Raw genomic sequence first — 17419 nt, forward strand, 5'->3', positions numbered from 1 at the left:
CTAATCAAATTCTTTATCTAAGTTCTACTTCAGTAACTGTGACTGTGAATAAGTTCATCATGATAATGTTTCAGAAAGCTGAAATAGTGATAAATTGCATTTCTATTTGTTTTAGGATGATGCCTATGTAAATTGACTTTTAAAAAGCTGAACTTTAATTGGAAAAGTTAATGCTTTAATGAAACAGGAGATGGGTTTGTTCACTTGGTGTCCGTTAATGCTGTCAGTATTCAGTACAGTTGAGCTGATCCAGTCTTAAAACTTTTAATGCAATAAGAACTTAAAGTATTCTCATACCTCTGCTTATTATCCAGCAGAACATGCAGTGCTGGTTATTCTGGGCTGTGGGGAGGGAGCAAATCTGCATACAAATTCAGTTCTCATCAAAGGTGAAGTTCAGTCTGGATGCCAGTCTCCTTTAATCAGCGACATGGGATGATGGACTTCTGCATTCCTAGGGCATGCAGACATAGGAAGCTGATTAATGGTAAGGATCAAATCACACATGACCCCACAATTCATTCCTCCTCGTTTTATTACTTACTATAAAGCAGACTTGGGCAGGATACAAATATCAAATTGGACAAAAGGCATTCAGCCAAATGTAGCCTGGTGCCTCGGCTTAACACCCCAAGGAAAGAGTACTGGCATTTGAGCCTCTGACAGGCACCACGAAACCTTCGGAAGTCGAGGCATTCGGATGTCGAGGTACCACTGTACTAGGAAAACCATAGCTTTAACTATATAGACTTTTGTCAGCAAGGTAATGTCTCTACTTTTGAAGATGCTGTCTAGGTTTGCCATTGCTTTTCTCCCAAGAAGCAGGTGTCTTTAATTTTGTGACTGCTGTCACCATCTGCAGTGATCATGGAACCCAAGAAAGTAAAATCTCTCACCGCCTCCATTTCTTCCCCTTCTATTTGCCAGGAGGTGATGGGACCAGTGGCCATGATCTTGGTTTTTTAATGTTGAGCTTCAGACCATATTTTGCGCTCTCCTCTTTCACCCTCATTAAAAGGTTCTTTAATTCCTCCTCACTTTCTGCCATCAAGGTTGTGTCGTCAGCATATCTGAGGTTGTTGATATTTCTTCATAGCTGCCAAGTTCCGGGTAGAAAAATAAGGGATCGCAGCGGCGCGGCACCAGAAGTCGCTTCTACGCATGTCCAGACATGCGTGAAGCGACTTCCGGTGCCCAGACATGCTTGCAAAAATGCGGGAAATGCTTGCAAAAAAAGGATGCCAAATGCACTAATGCAGTGATGGCAAAAGATGAGTGAAAGGCATCTCCAGAGGGCCATCTTTTCAAATGAGAGGCACTTCCATGGAACTATGAACAGGGAGTCCTTTTTACGGCAGAAATACCGACAGCCAGGGCTAAAGCAGCACTCGCACAAAATTTGCTTTTGCGTGAGTTGTCGTAAACTTGAGAGCATTCCCACCCACCCCGATAACAATTGTACCGTGCTGGGTTTGCTGTGCGTGATGGTCTTATGCATAGTCTTTACTTCTCATACAGCACATTGTTGCTGGTGTTCGTAGGAAGCTGGCAAGGGACAGCCAGCCAGTTTCCTAAGGTGTATACACACAGTGAAAAAGCTACGTGGCAAAAAAAAAAAAAAAAACCTAACAAGTTCAGGTAGTCTCCCTTCTTCTGTGTTTCAAGCACCAAAATGGACCATTTCCTGCTTCAGCAATACAACAGGCTGTGTCAAAAACAACTTCTACTGGCACAATCCAAAAGTTAAGCCCTTCCAAGTCCTATGGGTTTCATTCAGTGCCAGAGGTTTAAAACACACACGTATTTCTATCACCGAAACCAATGCAATATGCTTTGCTCTCTACGCAATATGCTTTGTTTATTGAAAAAGCTGGGCCTTGTTTTCAGGACTGTTTTCAGTTGGTTGCTGTGGAATTTTGTGATGTCATCTGGCAGCGCAGCTGCTGGAGTCTTCAGAGCTTCTGGTGGTGACGTCTAATTTGGGCGCCACTTTTTTGTGTGTCTAATCATTATTTTAGGTGTGAAAGGTGTGGTTTTTTGATAATTTTTTTATGCCAGATCCCTCCGTGATGGGCAAGGTATGTTCTTCTCAAATTTGTTTCAATTCGGTTCAGCGGTTATGGAGAAAGGCTGTTTCATCCGTGTACACAATGCCTACATACATATACATATACATATACACACACACACACACACACATATATATATATGTGTGTGTGTGTGTGTGTGTGCGCGCGCGCGCGCGCATTGTTGTCTGTATCTGTTCCAGTGCTGGTTTCTTTAGTAAATTCAGAGTCTAAATACATATCAAATACAAATAATATCAGACATATGATGACATGTATTTTTTTATATGTATATGCTTGGAATAATAGAAATAATGCTGCATATAATATATAAGACTTGTTCATACTCTTCATTGAACCAGAAGGAAAACACCTGACTTCTAATGAAGAACAGGGAGCAATTGCTGCCTCACTGTGGCTTAACTTTAACTGTGGTAAAGTATTACACTTTGAATGTTCAACAGTTTGCTGCTGTTAAGCTTTAAATAGTTGTTTCTATTGCTGCGGAAAAGCAGCAGCAGAGTAGGCATTTTGGAAGAGCCCCCCATTTTGCAGAGTTCTTTGTTAGAGTGAGGCACTGCCCAGTGTGGGACTGTGCAGAGCATCAGTGGGGGGGGGGGGCTAGCAGGATGCAGGAGGTGATGGTCATTGTGCACGGGTGATGCACGAGCAACTCTGCTTCAGGTGGCAGAGAGTCTTGTGCCGGCCCTAGCTGTAGTGACATCTTATCTTCATGCATCCTCCAAACTGGGCCAGTGACAATTAGTTCAGAAACAGCTGCTCTGATGCTTACATACAGTTCACAGGTATGTGCCATTAAGTGTGCATAGGGGAAGACAAATGCTGTCCCTGGAAAGAAAAGATGCTTGTTACTAATAGGTTTGCTCAGCGCCACGCTGCCCATGAGAGAAGTGTCAGTTAACTTGGGGGGGGGGGGAGTTCCCTATTGGGAGAATTTTGACAATTGCTTGGCCTGTCATTAGTTCTTGAGAAGAATGCTGAGACTTTTGTATGTGGTAAGCCAAATGGAGAGCAATATAACACAGGAAGACTCTCGCTGGAACCTATTTTAATTTTCTGCTAATTTATTTCAATTAACAGCTCTGCTCTGCGAGAATGCAAATCACTATAATTTCCTCATGAAGTAATTTGCTGCTTGGTGGATGGAGTTTAAGTTTCCAACCACTTTGCTTTCTGTTGTTGTTATAGTTTTGGTAGCAACAAAAAAAAAACTTGGTTTGTCAAAGTCCCCTCTGCCCAAGAGACTTTCCAGCAGCCTCAGCTTCTGTAGCTGGAATCAGTCTGGGCCCTGCCCTCCCAGGCTAGGTGGGGGAAGGACTGCAAGGCAGTGAGCAGGTCTTCCAGGACTAGAGAACAGAACATCTAAAAGCAGTGGGATAGATCTAGACATATTAAAAAAAAAAGTTTAAGGGAAACGCATTGCACAGACAAAGAGTGGTGAAAGTATAACTGGGATCCCCGCTTTTCCAGCATTTCTTTATTAATGTCATGGTCATTTTGACACATTCCATTTTCAATAATGTTGTAATGCCACATCCACTGAGATGCTGCCGTTTTTCACTTCATGTACTTTAACTTCCTTTTAATGTTTTACTCAGAGTAAATCCACTGCAATTAATGATCCTAACTGAAAGCTCATCCAAACTTTGTCCCATGATTTCTAGACGCAGGTCCGAGAGATTTTCCTTTTGCCCCACTGCTTTCCCTGGGAAGACCTGCTGTGGACTGGAGCAAACATCTCTCCACAGGAAACCTGATTCACATTTGTTCCAATTCAGCAGTAAGCAGTGGGTTTTCCTCTAGACCCATGCCTAGAAATCACAGGGTGACCAGAAGTGTGGAGAATCCCTCAGCCACATTCAACCACTTCAATAGATCTTTGTTGTTGTTTAGTCGTTTAGTCATGTCCGACTCTTCGTGACCCTCCTGTCTTCCACCGCCTCCCACAGTTTGGTCTGAATCAACCCTGGCCTTTGTATTAGGACTGTGTTCTGTGCTGAGAGAGGGAGAGAGAGAGAGATACAGTGGTACCTTGGTTTACAAATACCTCGGTTTACGAATTTTCAGTTTACGAACACTCCTAACCCAGAAGTTAGTAAACCAAGGTGCCCGAGGCCTACTGAGCGTCCGATGCCTTCAGGGAGGCCGGGCCTTCGCTCCGATGGCATCGGAGTGAAGGCCAAACCTCCCCAAAGACACCGGAGTGTCCAATACCTTCGGGGAGGCCGGGCCTTCATTCCGATGCCTCCCAGAGACCGGGGAGCACTTCCGCGACTGGGTTGCAGCCACGGAAGCGCTCCCCGGCCTCCACGAAGGCATCGGAGTGAAGCTCCAGCCTCCGTGAAGGCATCAGAGCCGGGACTTTGTTCCGATGCCTCCCAGAGGCTGGGGAGCGCTTCTGCAACTGGGCTGCAGCCACGGAAGCGCTCTGTTAAATTGCTGCTTTAGGGGTTTTTTTCATCGTCTAGAACGGATTAATCCACTTTCCATTACTTTCAATGGGAAAGTTGGCTTCGGTTTATGAACGCTTCGGTTTATGAACATACTTCCAGAACCAATTGTGATCATAAATCAAGGTACCACTGTACTGTGTTCTGCTTTTTCACTGTGAAAAATGCATAGCTATATACCTTACTGATGTTAGGCGTGGCAGTCATTTTATGACACTTCTTTAATGAGTTCAAAATTATCTCCTTACTTCAGTTTTTTTTTAAAAAAAACCCACCATCCTGCAAAATACTTGAAAGCTATTGTCATTCCCCCCCCCTTCCAAGTCCTCTTTTCTCAAGATTCTTTTTTATGGAAACTGGCTTCTCTTGGGTTCCAGATGCTTCCTCCTGTACTTCTAGCTACTTGTAACCCTCAGGGGTGTTCACCATGGTGTTATCACAGATTTTTTTGAGTACTCAAGTTCCTATTTGCCCATCCACACACATTTACTCCACTTAGAACACTTGTGATTTCTGCAAATGCTAGGTGGATGTGAAGATGTGGATCCCAGTTTAGGACTTGAAAAAGTTGGATGGTATGCAATTACTACTACTCCAAAGTTAAAAATGGAAAGCGCAATGCTGGTGGTAAACAAGAGAGGTTCAAAAACTCTCTCAAGGCAAATCTTAAAAACGTAGTATAAACACCAACAGCTGGGAAACACTGGCCTGTGAGTGCTCCAGTTGGAGAACAGCCCTTACCAAAGGTGCCATAGGTTTTGAAGATGCTCAAACTCAGGACGAAAGGGAGAAAGGGAGAAACTCAGGACAAAAGGAAGGCATGCTTGGCAAACCCTTATTATGACCAACTCCCACCCAGAAACCTATGTCCCCACAGTGGAAGGACGTCTGGTTCCAGAACTGGCCTCCAAAGTCACTTACGGACTCATTGTTAAGACCGTGTTCATGGAAGAAAATCTTACTCGGCTACGAATGATTACCAAAGAAGAAGAACTTTGCTAGTATGGTGGTTGAAACAGAAAAATTAATCAAGTTACCGGTACTTTGCAAGTGATTGTTGCACATCTGAATGTGCATGTTCAGCCCAGCAAGTCAAGCATTTGATTTGCAGATTTGAAAAGTACGTTTCTCTCTCTCCCCCTCCCTTCATCTTCAAACTCTGCTTCTAAAGATTGAATGCTGTATTCCAGCTGAGAGCGTTCAGGCTTTTGGAAATATTGCTTTTATAATGAGCTAAGAAAAAGCAGAAAGTAAACATTAGCTTGATCCCTAATGAGGGGGGCATACAGATGAAATCTAGGGTAGATGAAATGTAAGCCCAAGTTACCCCCAGAGAATTGGTACTTAGATAACAAGAGGAAGAAAATCCTGGGGAAGAAAAAGATCGATGGAAAGAACATTTTGGAGATGTCAGTAAATTGCTGAAAGAGATTTGGCTTTCTACTGAGATTTCAAAAAGCCCAGAACCATTTCTACAATTATTTTCAACTCACAGTCCTCTGCTCTACAGGAATTTCCAGCTATTAAGCCTGGGGCTTGGTAGGAGAAAACACACACTGGAATTTTATCTACCTTGTGTTAAATCGGGTCCTCCCTCAACGAGGGCACGTGTTGCGGTGAGACCTGGCAACCAAACCCTTGCGTTGTGGGTGGGTACGATTAAACCCTTGTTGCTGGGTTTAATCTGACCAATGGGATGCTAGCCAATTGGCTCAAGGGACCTATATATGCCAATGCACGTGACTCTGAGCTTTGCGTGTGTGGACCCTTTAACCACCCCCCAAATAAACAAGACAAGACTCAAAGTTTTGGGGTTTTTTGGGCAGAATTTAGGCCACAGCTTTATTGATTACAATCAAGTGAGTGGTTGCAAAGGCTCTGGTTCGACTAGCTCCCTGCACCGTTGCAGGCAGCGCTGACCCAGGGTACACCATAGGTCAGCCTTGGGTAAACACCCGGCACAGTGGAAAGTGGGGTCAAGCCAGTCCACCAGCCAGATGCCCCCCCCCTGGACTCAGGCTCAGGGCACAACCCCTCGCAGGGTTGACCAACCAAAGAGTCCCTGGATTCCTTTAATGGAATACCCGTTGCATAGGGATGGCCAGGCCGCTCTGCCACCCCTATCACCTGAACCAGAGCCTATCTGCAACTTTACAAGTTGTGATTATTTGCTATGCAGCAGGCGAAACTCAAATGGCACCAGCCAATCTGCCAAGTGGGGAAAATTCCTGCCGAGCCCCTGTCCCAATGACAGACGACACATGACGGCATAACAAGGTCATGTGTGCAAGCCCAAAATATAGGGAGAGGTGGGCGGGTGTTCCGATGTACTGGCCCCAAAGAGGAAGCTCAGGGCTTATATAGAGGTCCCTCGATAGAATTTAGCTGGCATCCCATTGGTCTGATTGCACTCAGCATCGAGGGACCTCAAATTGGGTGTTGTGGCCATCCAAATGTCCCCACCCACAACACAGGGTCTGGTTCCCAAGCCACACCGCAACACATGCCCTCTTGTTAGGGAGGACCCAATTTGTGTGTGTAGACCTTTTAACCACCCCCAAATAAATTCAGACAAGACTCAAATTTTTAGTTTGTTTTTTTGGTAGCATTTAGGCCACAAATTTATTGATTAAACTTGAGGCATCACAGCACAAAGGTGCGGAAGAGGACAGAGACTCAACTGGAACGGGATGACTGCTTTGCCAAAACGCTCACCACAGCCTGGTTATCGGACCAGAAACAGACCCACCGGTCCTTGAACTCCTTGAACTCCTTGGTCCAGATGTGCACTGCCACTACTATGGGGAAAAACTCAAGAAATGCTAAGTCATGAGTAACAGCTGTACCCTGCCAGTGCTCAGGCCATCACTGAGCACACCAGCGACCTCTCAAATAAAGGCCAAAACTGAGATAGTCAGCAGCATCCGAATGTACCTGGAAATCACACTGCAAGGTATTGGCTTGCCCTCTTGTTAGGGAGGACTGATTTCTCTCTTGGTCAGTGCATCGGAACACCCACCCACCTCTCCCTATATTTTGGGCATGCACGCTTGACCTTGCAATGCCATCATGTCATTGGTACAGGACACGGCAGAAATTTTCCCCACTTAGCAGATTGGCTGGTGCCATTTGGGTTTCGCCTGCCGTATAGCAAATCGTCACAACTTGTAAGGTTGCGGATAGGCTCTGGTTCTGGTGATAGGGAACCAGAGGGGGAACGCTCTCGCCATCCCTATGTGAAGGGTATTCCATTAAAATAATCCAGGGACTCAATGGTTTGGTCAACCCTGCAAGGAGATTGTGCCCGTGCCTGAGTCCAGGGGGACATCTGGGTGGTGGACATAGCATGTTCCTGGCTTTCTGCCACTTCAGGTGTTCACCTTTGGCAGAGCTCTGGGTCAGTGCTTCCTGCAAGGGTGCAGGGAGCTAGTCGAACCAGAGCCTATGCAACCACTCACTTGCTGTAATCAATAAAGTTGTGGCCTAAATTCTGCCAAAAACCAAACCAAAAATTTGAGGGGGAAGTTTAAAGGTCTAAACACACCCCCTTATTTAAGGGGGAAGTTTAAAGGTCTGAACACAAAACGAAGATTTCCTCTTAACTTGGCTTAGTTTCAAAATCCACATTGGGTTGTTGTTTTTAAAGAGTGTTTAACTCTTTTCTTCTATTTGGGTTCCTTCATAAAATACAAGAAGAAATGAAATGTATGATCTATACTTTAAACATATAAGTTTCTTACTTTACAGATAACAAGTGCATCAAACACTTTAGCTTCTTCACTGAAAATTGGAAGAGGAAAACACTTAATACTTCTTTTTATTACTGTAATTAATTTTTACTCTGACCATAAAAAACTTTCAAACAGGATAAATTTAGCTTTTCACATGCCAAATTAGTCAATTTGTCAGTATTCTGTGCCCTTTACCCTAAAATTGAGGCAACAATCCAATACTTTTTGTGGATAGAAATCCAGTAGTGGCCAGCTGGGTATGCTTGTGGGGACTCTGCTAATAACTGTCTGTTTATGACCTTCCTAGGGCATCTTTATGAAGGCAGAGCATGAAGGTCCAAGGGGGAAGGAGACTCTTCCATCAGTTATCGGGCAGTGAAAAGAAGTAGACTAGCCTGGTCACTAACTTCTTAAGAAATTGTTTCTTTGGAAGGGTTGCCGTGAAGGTAGTTCACTCCTGAAGCCTCTCCTCGTGAACCCCCAGTGTTGCTGTCTGATATTTGCAGAGTTCTCACTTCAGAGCTCTCAGAAGTTCTCACCTGTGTGCTCTTATGTGGTTTTCTTTCCAGCAACTCCTTCCAGCTTATTTTCCAAATGCTTTTCTTTATCCTGCTATCCTGACTTCGCCTGCCTGCCTGCCTGCCAACTTTTCCTCCTTCCTTCCATTGCTCAACAGCCTCGGCTGGGGGCTTCAGAGGAGCTCCCACCCACTCCTTTTAGCCTCCTCACTTTCCTCTTGCTCTGCCTTCCACCCTCAGGATGAGGGAGTTAAGCTGGCATAGTCTGACCACACCAGAAACCTCCTCACTCAACTAGAGATCTGCTGGATCCCAGCCCCTCTGATTCTGGTTGATCTTTCTATAGGATTGCTCTGTATATCTTTCCCATAGATATATTTCGGTAAGGAGAATTTAACATGTGGAAATGAACTGGCACCCATATGCAACATACTTTCCTTTCAGAAGAATACTTATTTAAGAGCCTGTCAAAGTCTGTTTAGAATAACATAATGCAAAATAGATTTTGTGTATACATGGTTTTCAAATGTGATTCATCATCACAGCTCGTTTTCTTGATTCTGTTTGGAAGGTGCTGCATTTGAATATGTGAAGTAGCATAAATGAAAAAGGATGCCATTCTGAATTATTCCTTTTTCTGCCTTAAACGAGAAAAATAAGACAATTTGACATAATCATCCTGCAAATCTCTCAGTGATTAAGGCAAAAAGGCATTCACAGAGCAACTAAATTATTTTCCTTTTAAATTAAACAAAAACTACAGTGTTTTCCCCCTTTTTTGCAGCACAAGAATTAAGACTTCAGTGTGACTCTACCATACAGATGAGGTCAGAAATTCATACAGACTATTCAAATTCAAATTAACTTCATACGAATTAGCAGGAAGGGAGCAGCAGCAGAGGAAGTCAGGAGTGACACTTCAACAGCTTCTGCCCTCCCTCCCCCTTCTCTCTCTGGCTGCTCCTCCTTTTCCAGTAAACTGTAGCAGGACTGGGATTGACAAGAAACCATAGCGCAAAGGCCTGCAGGTGAGGCTTACAAGAGTGAACCTGATGGCAGGTTGTGAGTTTCCCCCAGTAGGCTGAGCCGGCAGGGATAACACCAAAGAGATTTCCATTGGGAACAGAAGCTCCCTGTTCAAGTCAAACTCTCTAAAGCAGACCTTTCTTTCTGAGGAGCCTGTCAGAGTGCACAGGGCTTCTCTCCCCTCCCCTTTCAATTGATGAAAATCAATCCCTTGATTGACTGGTCGATTGCGATTGACGTGTTGGACATGCTTTGGGGCACCTTCCAACTCTACAGTTCTATGAGTCTATAAAAATATAACCCAGAGGCACAGGCAGGCAGCAGCACCAGGTTAACACCAACGAGAATCCAGGGAAGGTACAACTCAGTGTGAACCCTAAATCTGAGGTGGCAATGATCAGTGCTGCTTCTTGCAACTGGAAGGTTTAGAATACTTCAAAATGACCTTAACAGATTAGACAACTGGGCCAAAGCAAACAAGATGAATTTTAACAAGGAGAAATGTAAAGTACTACACTTGGGCAAAAAAAATGAAAGGCACAAATACAGGATGGGTGACACCTGGCTTGAGAGCAGTATGTATGAAAAGGACCTAAGAGTCTTGGTAGACCACAAACTTGACATGAGTCAGCAGTGTGATGCAGCAGCTAAAAAAGCCAATGCAATTCTGGGCTGCATCAATAGGAGTATAACATCTAGATCAAGGGAAGTAATAGTACCACTGTATTCTGCTCTGGTCAGACCTCACCTGGAGTACTGTGTCCAGTTCTGGGCACCACAGTTCAAGAAGGATACTGATAAGCTGGAACGTGTCCAGAAGAGGGCAACCAAAATGGTCAAAGGCCTGGAAGCGATGCCTTATGAGGAACGGCTTAGAGAGCTGGGTATGTTTAGCCTGGAGAAGAGAAGGTTAAGGGGTGATATGATAGCCATGTTCAAATATATGAAAGGACGTCATATGGAGGAGGGAGAAAGGTTGTTTTCTGCTGCTCCAGAGAAGCAGACACGGAGCAATGGATTCAAACTTCAAGAAAGAAGATTCCACCTAAACATTAGGAAGAACTTCCTGACGGTAAGAGCTGTTCGGCAGTGGAATTTGCTACCAAGGAGTGTGGTGGAGTCTCCTTCTTTGGAGGTCTTTAAGCAGAGGCTTGACAGCCATCTGTCAAGAATGCTTTGGTGGTGTTTCCTGCTTGGCAGGGGGTTGGACTGGATGGCCCTTGTGGTCTCTTCCAACTCTATGATTCTATGAATAAAGATCTGATTAAAAACTGGCCTCATAGATCACAGGTGCCAGTGATAAAGGTATTTTAGGAGTTGCTTGTTCTTGGTGAGACACTTGGTTCTTCAGGAGATCTCTCCTTTCCAGTTAAATGATTACTCTGTTGTTGCTCATCAGCCCAGGCCCAGACCTTTTGGCCCCTGCATTCTCAGGGCTGGGACGGTTGATTCTCCTCCAGGTCTGACAGCCCTGAGGGTTTTCAATATCCCCCCCCCCTGCCCTGAGAGGGACTGAAAAATCACTCACATTTTCTTTGACCATGATGGATGGGACTTTGATTTGAGAACTCCGCCACTCATTCAGGTGCAGTGGTTGGAGTGCAATGCTAGGACCTGGGAGGCCACGGTTCAAATCCCCACTTGGCTGGAAAGCTTGCTGGGTGATCCTGGGCCTGCCACTGCCTCTCCGTCTAACCTTTCAGACCCGTCTCAGCCCACAAGGTAAAGGTGAGGTAAAGGACCCCTGGATGGTGAAGTCCAGTCAAAGGCAACTATAGGGTACAGCTCTCATCTGGCTTTCAGGCCGAGGGAGCTGGGATTTGTCCACAGACAGCTTTCTGGGTCATGTGGCCAGCAATGGGACACTGTGACGGAAGTCAGAGGGCAGGGAAACTCTGTTTACCTTCCTGCTGCAGCGGTACCTAATGATCTACTTGGACTGGCGTGGGACAGAGCAATGGGAGCTCACTCCGTGGTGCAGATTTGAACTGCTGACCTTCTGATCAGTGGTGCTGTGGTCTAAACCACTCAGCCAATGGATTCACTTGCCCCATGCCTGGAAAGCATGGGTCTCATGGGCATACCCAGGATCAAAACTGGGGGGGGGCAGGCAAGCCACGGGGCCCGGCCACGCCCCCCAGCCACCCGATTAGCTGGCTGGCGATGACATGGCCAGGATCCCCTCAGGAGGCGTGGTCAACATCCATGCCCCCCGGAGGGGGAGGGGGGTCACCTCGAGAGAGAGACGAGAGAGAGAGGCGGAGAGGAGCCTGGCGAAGGCGGCAACCCATCAGTCGTGGTATATGGTATTATGAACCTGGCATTTAGGCTGGTCTTGGTTGACAATATACTCTTTAAAGGCATGAAAATCCACTTCGCAGCAGACATTGATTTTCTATACCTTTTAGTATTTTTTTTCAAAGATAGTTTCTCATATTTGATCTATGCTGTACTTTACTTAAAGCTTCAAATTCAGTTATTTTGGCACATTATGGGGCACATTATGGTTGGTTCTAATGTTTTATATGATTCATTTAAAATGTATATTATGTATTTATACCTGTAGCAGTGCTGATAGCAGAAGTCATTATTTTTCACCCTTTTTAATCATTGGGGGATTGATTCTGAAGAGAAGTAGACCGACACATCTCCATCAATATATAAAAATGACATAAAATTCAATCAAACTTTGAATTGATTAATTATTCAATGATCAAAACACCTGCCAGTTTAAGAGCAGAGTTAATACACTCTCCGTTTGGTTGGGACGTTGGGAGCTAAGACCTTTGCCTTTTGCTCCATAATCAGTGATGGTCTTGGCAGTGTAGCAGACCTACACTTCCCCATGGTATTTCAGGCCCCAATCCAGAAGTGATTACAGTAAATGCTTTGGGTCAGCAAAGGTGCCCCACATTCTCCTGGTTATGCATCTTCATGTTGGAGCCTTGCTCTATTTGCTAGAGGGATCCTCCCTGTTTGTTGCTTATACCAGTCGCTGGAAGGATGGACTGGCTGGCAGGCAAAGTAGAGTCTCTTCTGATGCAGTCAGGGTGAGACAGGTTCTGCTGCTAAGGAACTGAGGTGTGTGGCACTTATAGTTGTGCTTCCTACCACCATTGCAAACAACAATTGTATCAGTAATGAAAAACGTCAAAGCAAGTTTTCATGGATTTCTAAGATGCACTAAGAGAAGGTGCATCTTGGAAGTGTGGAGGTGACTGATGTACTTTTATTTATGAGGAAGATGTTGCTTAACTATTGTCGGCCAATGGCTCCTCCCATTTAAAAGGTGCTCCTGGGGACTTGCACAGACATCAAGTAAGGGAGCAATTCTACACACAAGAAGGTAGTATAAAGCACATGCAGCATAAACTAAGCCAGCATCAAGCACACCAGCTCTGCACTTGTTACATTTGAGCAAAGGCACTCCACATGAAGGCTGCTTTCTCCAGGAGACATTGTGTTTCCTGCAGTTGTGTTGGCCCCCGTTTGAGTCACCACAGTTCTGTAAGGCTTAACAAAGACGTAGTTTTTCATAAATGGCTTTACCTGGAAATGCTGCCAGATCAAAAGCCTACACTTGCAAGCCTGCCCATTGATGGCCGCTAGATGATGCTATCATGAGCTGTGATAGAAACAAAGAAGCTCTATATTCAGAGGGAGAATATATCTGAGTACCAGATACTGGGGCAGAATGGCAGGGAGACAGATCTAGAAGAGCATCCTTTTGTTCTCCCACTGCTTGGGTTCTTCTCAGAGGGGCTTCAGTGTGGCCATAGTCCACATTTGCACTGAAAGAGAGTGGTCTCAAAGCACAAAGGCCCTGAGCTTTACCCACCTTCCTACCTGCATACCAGTTCAAAAAAGACCAGCCAGGGTTCATCTCCTTGCACCAACATGCAGGGGGAAGAGCGTTGCACCAGTGGAAGTCTTTTTATGGAATTATCTAAGGGGTCTCTGATGTTAGAAAATCAGTTTTGCTCCATGTAAGGCATCCACAAGATTTTCTCTTTGTTTCAATATTCAAATAATCTCAGTTATTAAAGACCTTGTTTGTTCTGTTCTTTTATTTAAAAAAGTGTTTGATCACTCATTTGCTTCTTTACTCATTCTATGTTTTGTTTTTCCTTTTCACTTGAACATTTTATTTCTGCCCCTGTGAAGAAAGCAGAGCTGATTTTGACTACCAGTCCTTCCAACTACCATGCTAATTTCTCAGAAGGCCACAGACATTGCATCCTTCCAGAGCATCTCTTATCCCTCTCTGGCTGTTTTGCAATGGCATTAAAGACTTGGCTATTCCAATCTACTTTTAATTGAATAAGACTGCTGATTAAGGGAGGTGGAGGTGCACTGGCTCAGTGCACTGGCTGTTAACCGGAAGGTGGGGGGGTTGAGCCCACCCAGGGATGGCTGGGGGCAGCATTCATGCATCCCTGAGGGCTGGACTGGATGACCCTCAGAGTCCCTTCCAGCTCTACAATTCTATGATTGTTGGGGGGGGTGCGCTAAACTCTAGAAATTAATCAATCAAAACTCTAGAAATTTTTATTATTTGGAGTATTGAAGGGAAGATTGAAGGCCAGTGGAAAAAGACAGGATAAGATTTCTTTCCAAGCCAGGATCTCACCTGCGATAATGGTAGAGACTTTTCTGTAGTGAATGTTGGCGTTTTGTGCAACATCAGTGCTGATCCTAGAGGTTGCTCGCAAGCACCACTTTTGTTCAGACTGCCTAAAAATTAAGATAAAGAAATTGAAAGGAGAAATGACAAAATAATGACTACAGAGCCGGTTGTTCTGTATCTATATCTGGAGTTCTAGAGAAAATTTGAAGGCAAAATGAAACTCTTCCCTTCTAATGGGTTATAAACTAGAATTTTATGAAGCCTGTGGCAAAATTATGTATTTCTAACTTTTAATACTTTCTTCCGTTTCCCACAATATATCTTAGATAAATAATTGTTTTATAAGGCTTCACTGCTAGATTTTTGTTTTATAAAACAAAACGTAAAGGTCACTATTTGTTATATAAAGGTATTGTTATAAAGATTTGGCTTCCCCACCCTGAAGTGTGCTGCTAAAATTATATTATCTGGTATAATTGGATTATCCAGGATTAAAATCGGGAAAAGGAAATGGATATATAAAATATAAGGGCAGAGAGAAAACATTTAGTGAGAAATTGAGGTTTGCCATGCTACCTCTCCCAGCTGACACCTTCAGTAATGTTGAATGGGATTTCTCCCCCAGCAGCTGAATGGAGTGTCTCAGACTATCCTTCAAAATTCAAGTACCAGCTACTTTTTAATAAGGTAATATTCATGCATTTTGGTTCTGGCATTATCTTCTATGGATTTCCAGGCAAGAGGTGTCAGAAAAGAAGATGAAAAACAGCTTTGGATATGCCCTTATCACCCCTGAAGCTGACGTTCTTAATGTGCACATCTACCAGCAGAACACACAGAAATGTGATTTCCAGAACCATAAGAAAATAACACATTTTGGACATCTTTTAACTTTTTTTTGCAGTTTAAAAAGGCAGTTTATTGGTGGGCCAGATGCCAGTGCTGAAGGGAAGGCACAGGGCACCTGAACTCCACAGCAAAACTGTGGGATGCACATTTCTCTGAAGTAAAACACACTAGTTGTTCTAGTTCCTGTAGCGAATCCTCTAGCATGTTACCCTCTGACCCTCTACTCAGAAGGAAGTCCAATGTGCTTGCTCCCAGATCAGTGGGGTTTGGATTGCAGTCTGTTTCACTAGTTGGATTTCTAAACCTCCCATCCTGTCTCCTTTCTGTTATTCAGGCCCCAGGGAGGGACAGTCGGATATTTTGCTCTTTGTGTCCTGGATGGCATTAATCACGCCTTCGCTCAGTTGTAATGCTATTTAACCACATACAAGCCCCTTTTTACTGCAAAATTTTATTTCATAAATGTGTATTTCATTCAGAAAATGGTCATGCGTTTCTCAGCTGAAAGATAATGGTGAAGCTAATTTATGCTTTAAATGTTTTGGGATTTAGCTGCTTAGCATGGGGAAAGATTTGAAAACAAAGTTTTAGTTTGGGGATGGATCCAAATAAAGATGTTTCTCCCCATATTAACAAAGAGGCTTAGACTTTACCTAAGAAGCACAGATAGAACTTATGGATAACTAAAGAGATTAAAACAAGAGATGATATGAAAATAACAGCAATGAACTACCGTAATAATTCCATGTATCTGGAATAAGCCCCACTGAATTCAGTGGAGTTTACTTTTGAGTAGACACGGTTATAATTTTAACTTCATTGCATATAGGCTGCTTCTAACAATGAAACAAGTTACACAAAGTCAACCAATAACATGTCAGACAAAAGAACAACAATGAGGCAACTGTTGGGACAGCAGCAATTATACACCCATTAATAGGAAAATAATGTACATTGCAAAGCAATACTTACATATTAAGTTTGCATGTCTAAAGTTTTTTTTAAAGTTTTTCTTTTTTAACCTTTTGTTGTAGAGAACTAAGGTGAAAAGAGTGTTTCATGATGGGCGTTGAATGAGCAGAAGGAAGGAAATTTGTCTCTAATTGTAAGCCGCAGGTGTCATTGCTAAATTCCATAGAAAGCCTTGCACCTGAACTAAATAAAATTTATGTCACCCCGCCCAGCTTCATTAAGTCATCTCTGTCTTCCTTAAGATTCCTCCTCAAACCCAGATTTTATGTGAAGCACAATTCTATAGTCCCTATACCCTCCTAAAACACACTAAAGGCTCTTTCTTTACTTCTTTCCCCTTCATTCCTTGAGGGATGGACAAATCAATCTATTTTTAGTCCATGTTGCTTTCATATGTGTTCAGTTATAAGTCTGAACTCTAAGTTATAATTCTGCTCCATTTCTGCATTAGACTGCATTTAGGGTGAGGGAATCAGCACAAACTGTATCTAAATACATACTTTTGATAGTCTTTTTTCCTTAAAATACACATTTCAAAACATACTGGATCTCAAAAGGTGGATGTTAAAATACATTTTGTTACTTTATTTTGGACTGCAACAGTCAGGGAAGTGCGGAATCCAATGCAGACAGTACCTGTATTCTGATTTGCATCTGGTACCCTGTTTCTCATATTTTAAGACATACCCATAAAATAAGCCATAGCAGGATTTTTAAGCATTCAAGGAATATAAGCCATACCCCGAAAATAAGACATAGTGATAGGTGCAGCAGCAATGCCGGCCGCGGCAGGAGGAGGAGGAAAAAAATAAGACATCCCTTGAAAATAAGCCATAGTGGTTTTTTTGAGGAAAAAATAAATATAAGACATGTCTTATATTTTTTTAAAAAAAAATATTTTTATTAATTTTCCAATTAAAACCAATTATATCACATTCAATATTTCAAATTATACACATATATATATCAATCAAACCGAATATTATGCCAAATCATCTAAAGAATTTTTTATTTGGGTTCCCATGCTTCAAGAAATTGGGAATTCCTCGCAACTGTCCACTGCCGTCTTTTTTCTAAAGTTCAAATCGTCCTCCAAGTTCATAATAATCCAGATCTTCCCCTTACAGTCACATAGATGTTTTCCACTTTCATCCGATTG

The 17419-nt window shown here is 43.4% G+C and overlaps 1 long non-coding RNA gene across 1 annotated transcript; it reads right to left on the bottom strand.

Annotated features, from left to right (window-relative positions):
- Nucleotides 1-215: 215 nt before the first annotated feature.
- Nucleotides 216-16920, bottom strand: LOC132591955 (uncharacterized). Its single transcript, XR_009557412.1, has 3 exons — nt 16897-16920; nt 14443-14546; nt 216-454 (listed from the first exon to the last, which is right to left on the bottom strand). It is a non-coding gene; the product is annotated as an uncharacterized LOC132591955 (long non-coding RNA).
- Between the last annotated feature and the right edge of the window lie 499 nt (nt 16921-17419).

Source organism: Zootoca vivipara, chromosome 4, assembly GCF_963506605.1.
Source record: "Zootoca vivipara chromosome 4, rZooViv1.1, whole genome shotgun sequence".
NCBI classification, from domain to species: Eukaryota; Metazoa; Chordata; class Lepidosauria; order Squamata; family Lacertidae; genus Zootoca; species Zootoca vivipara.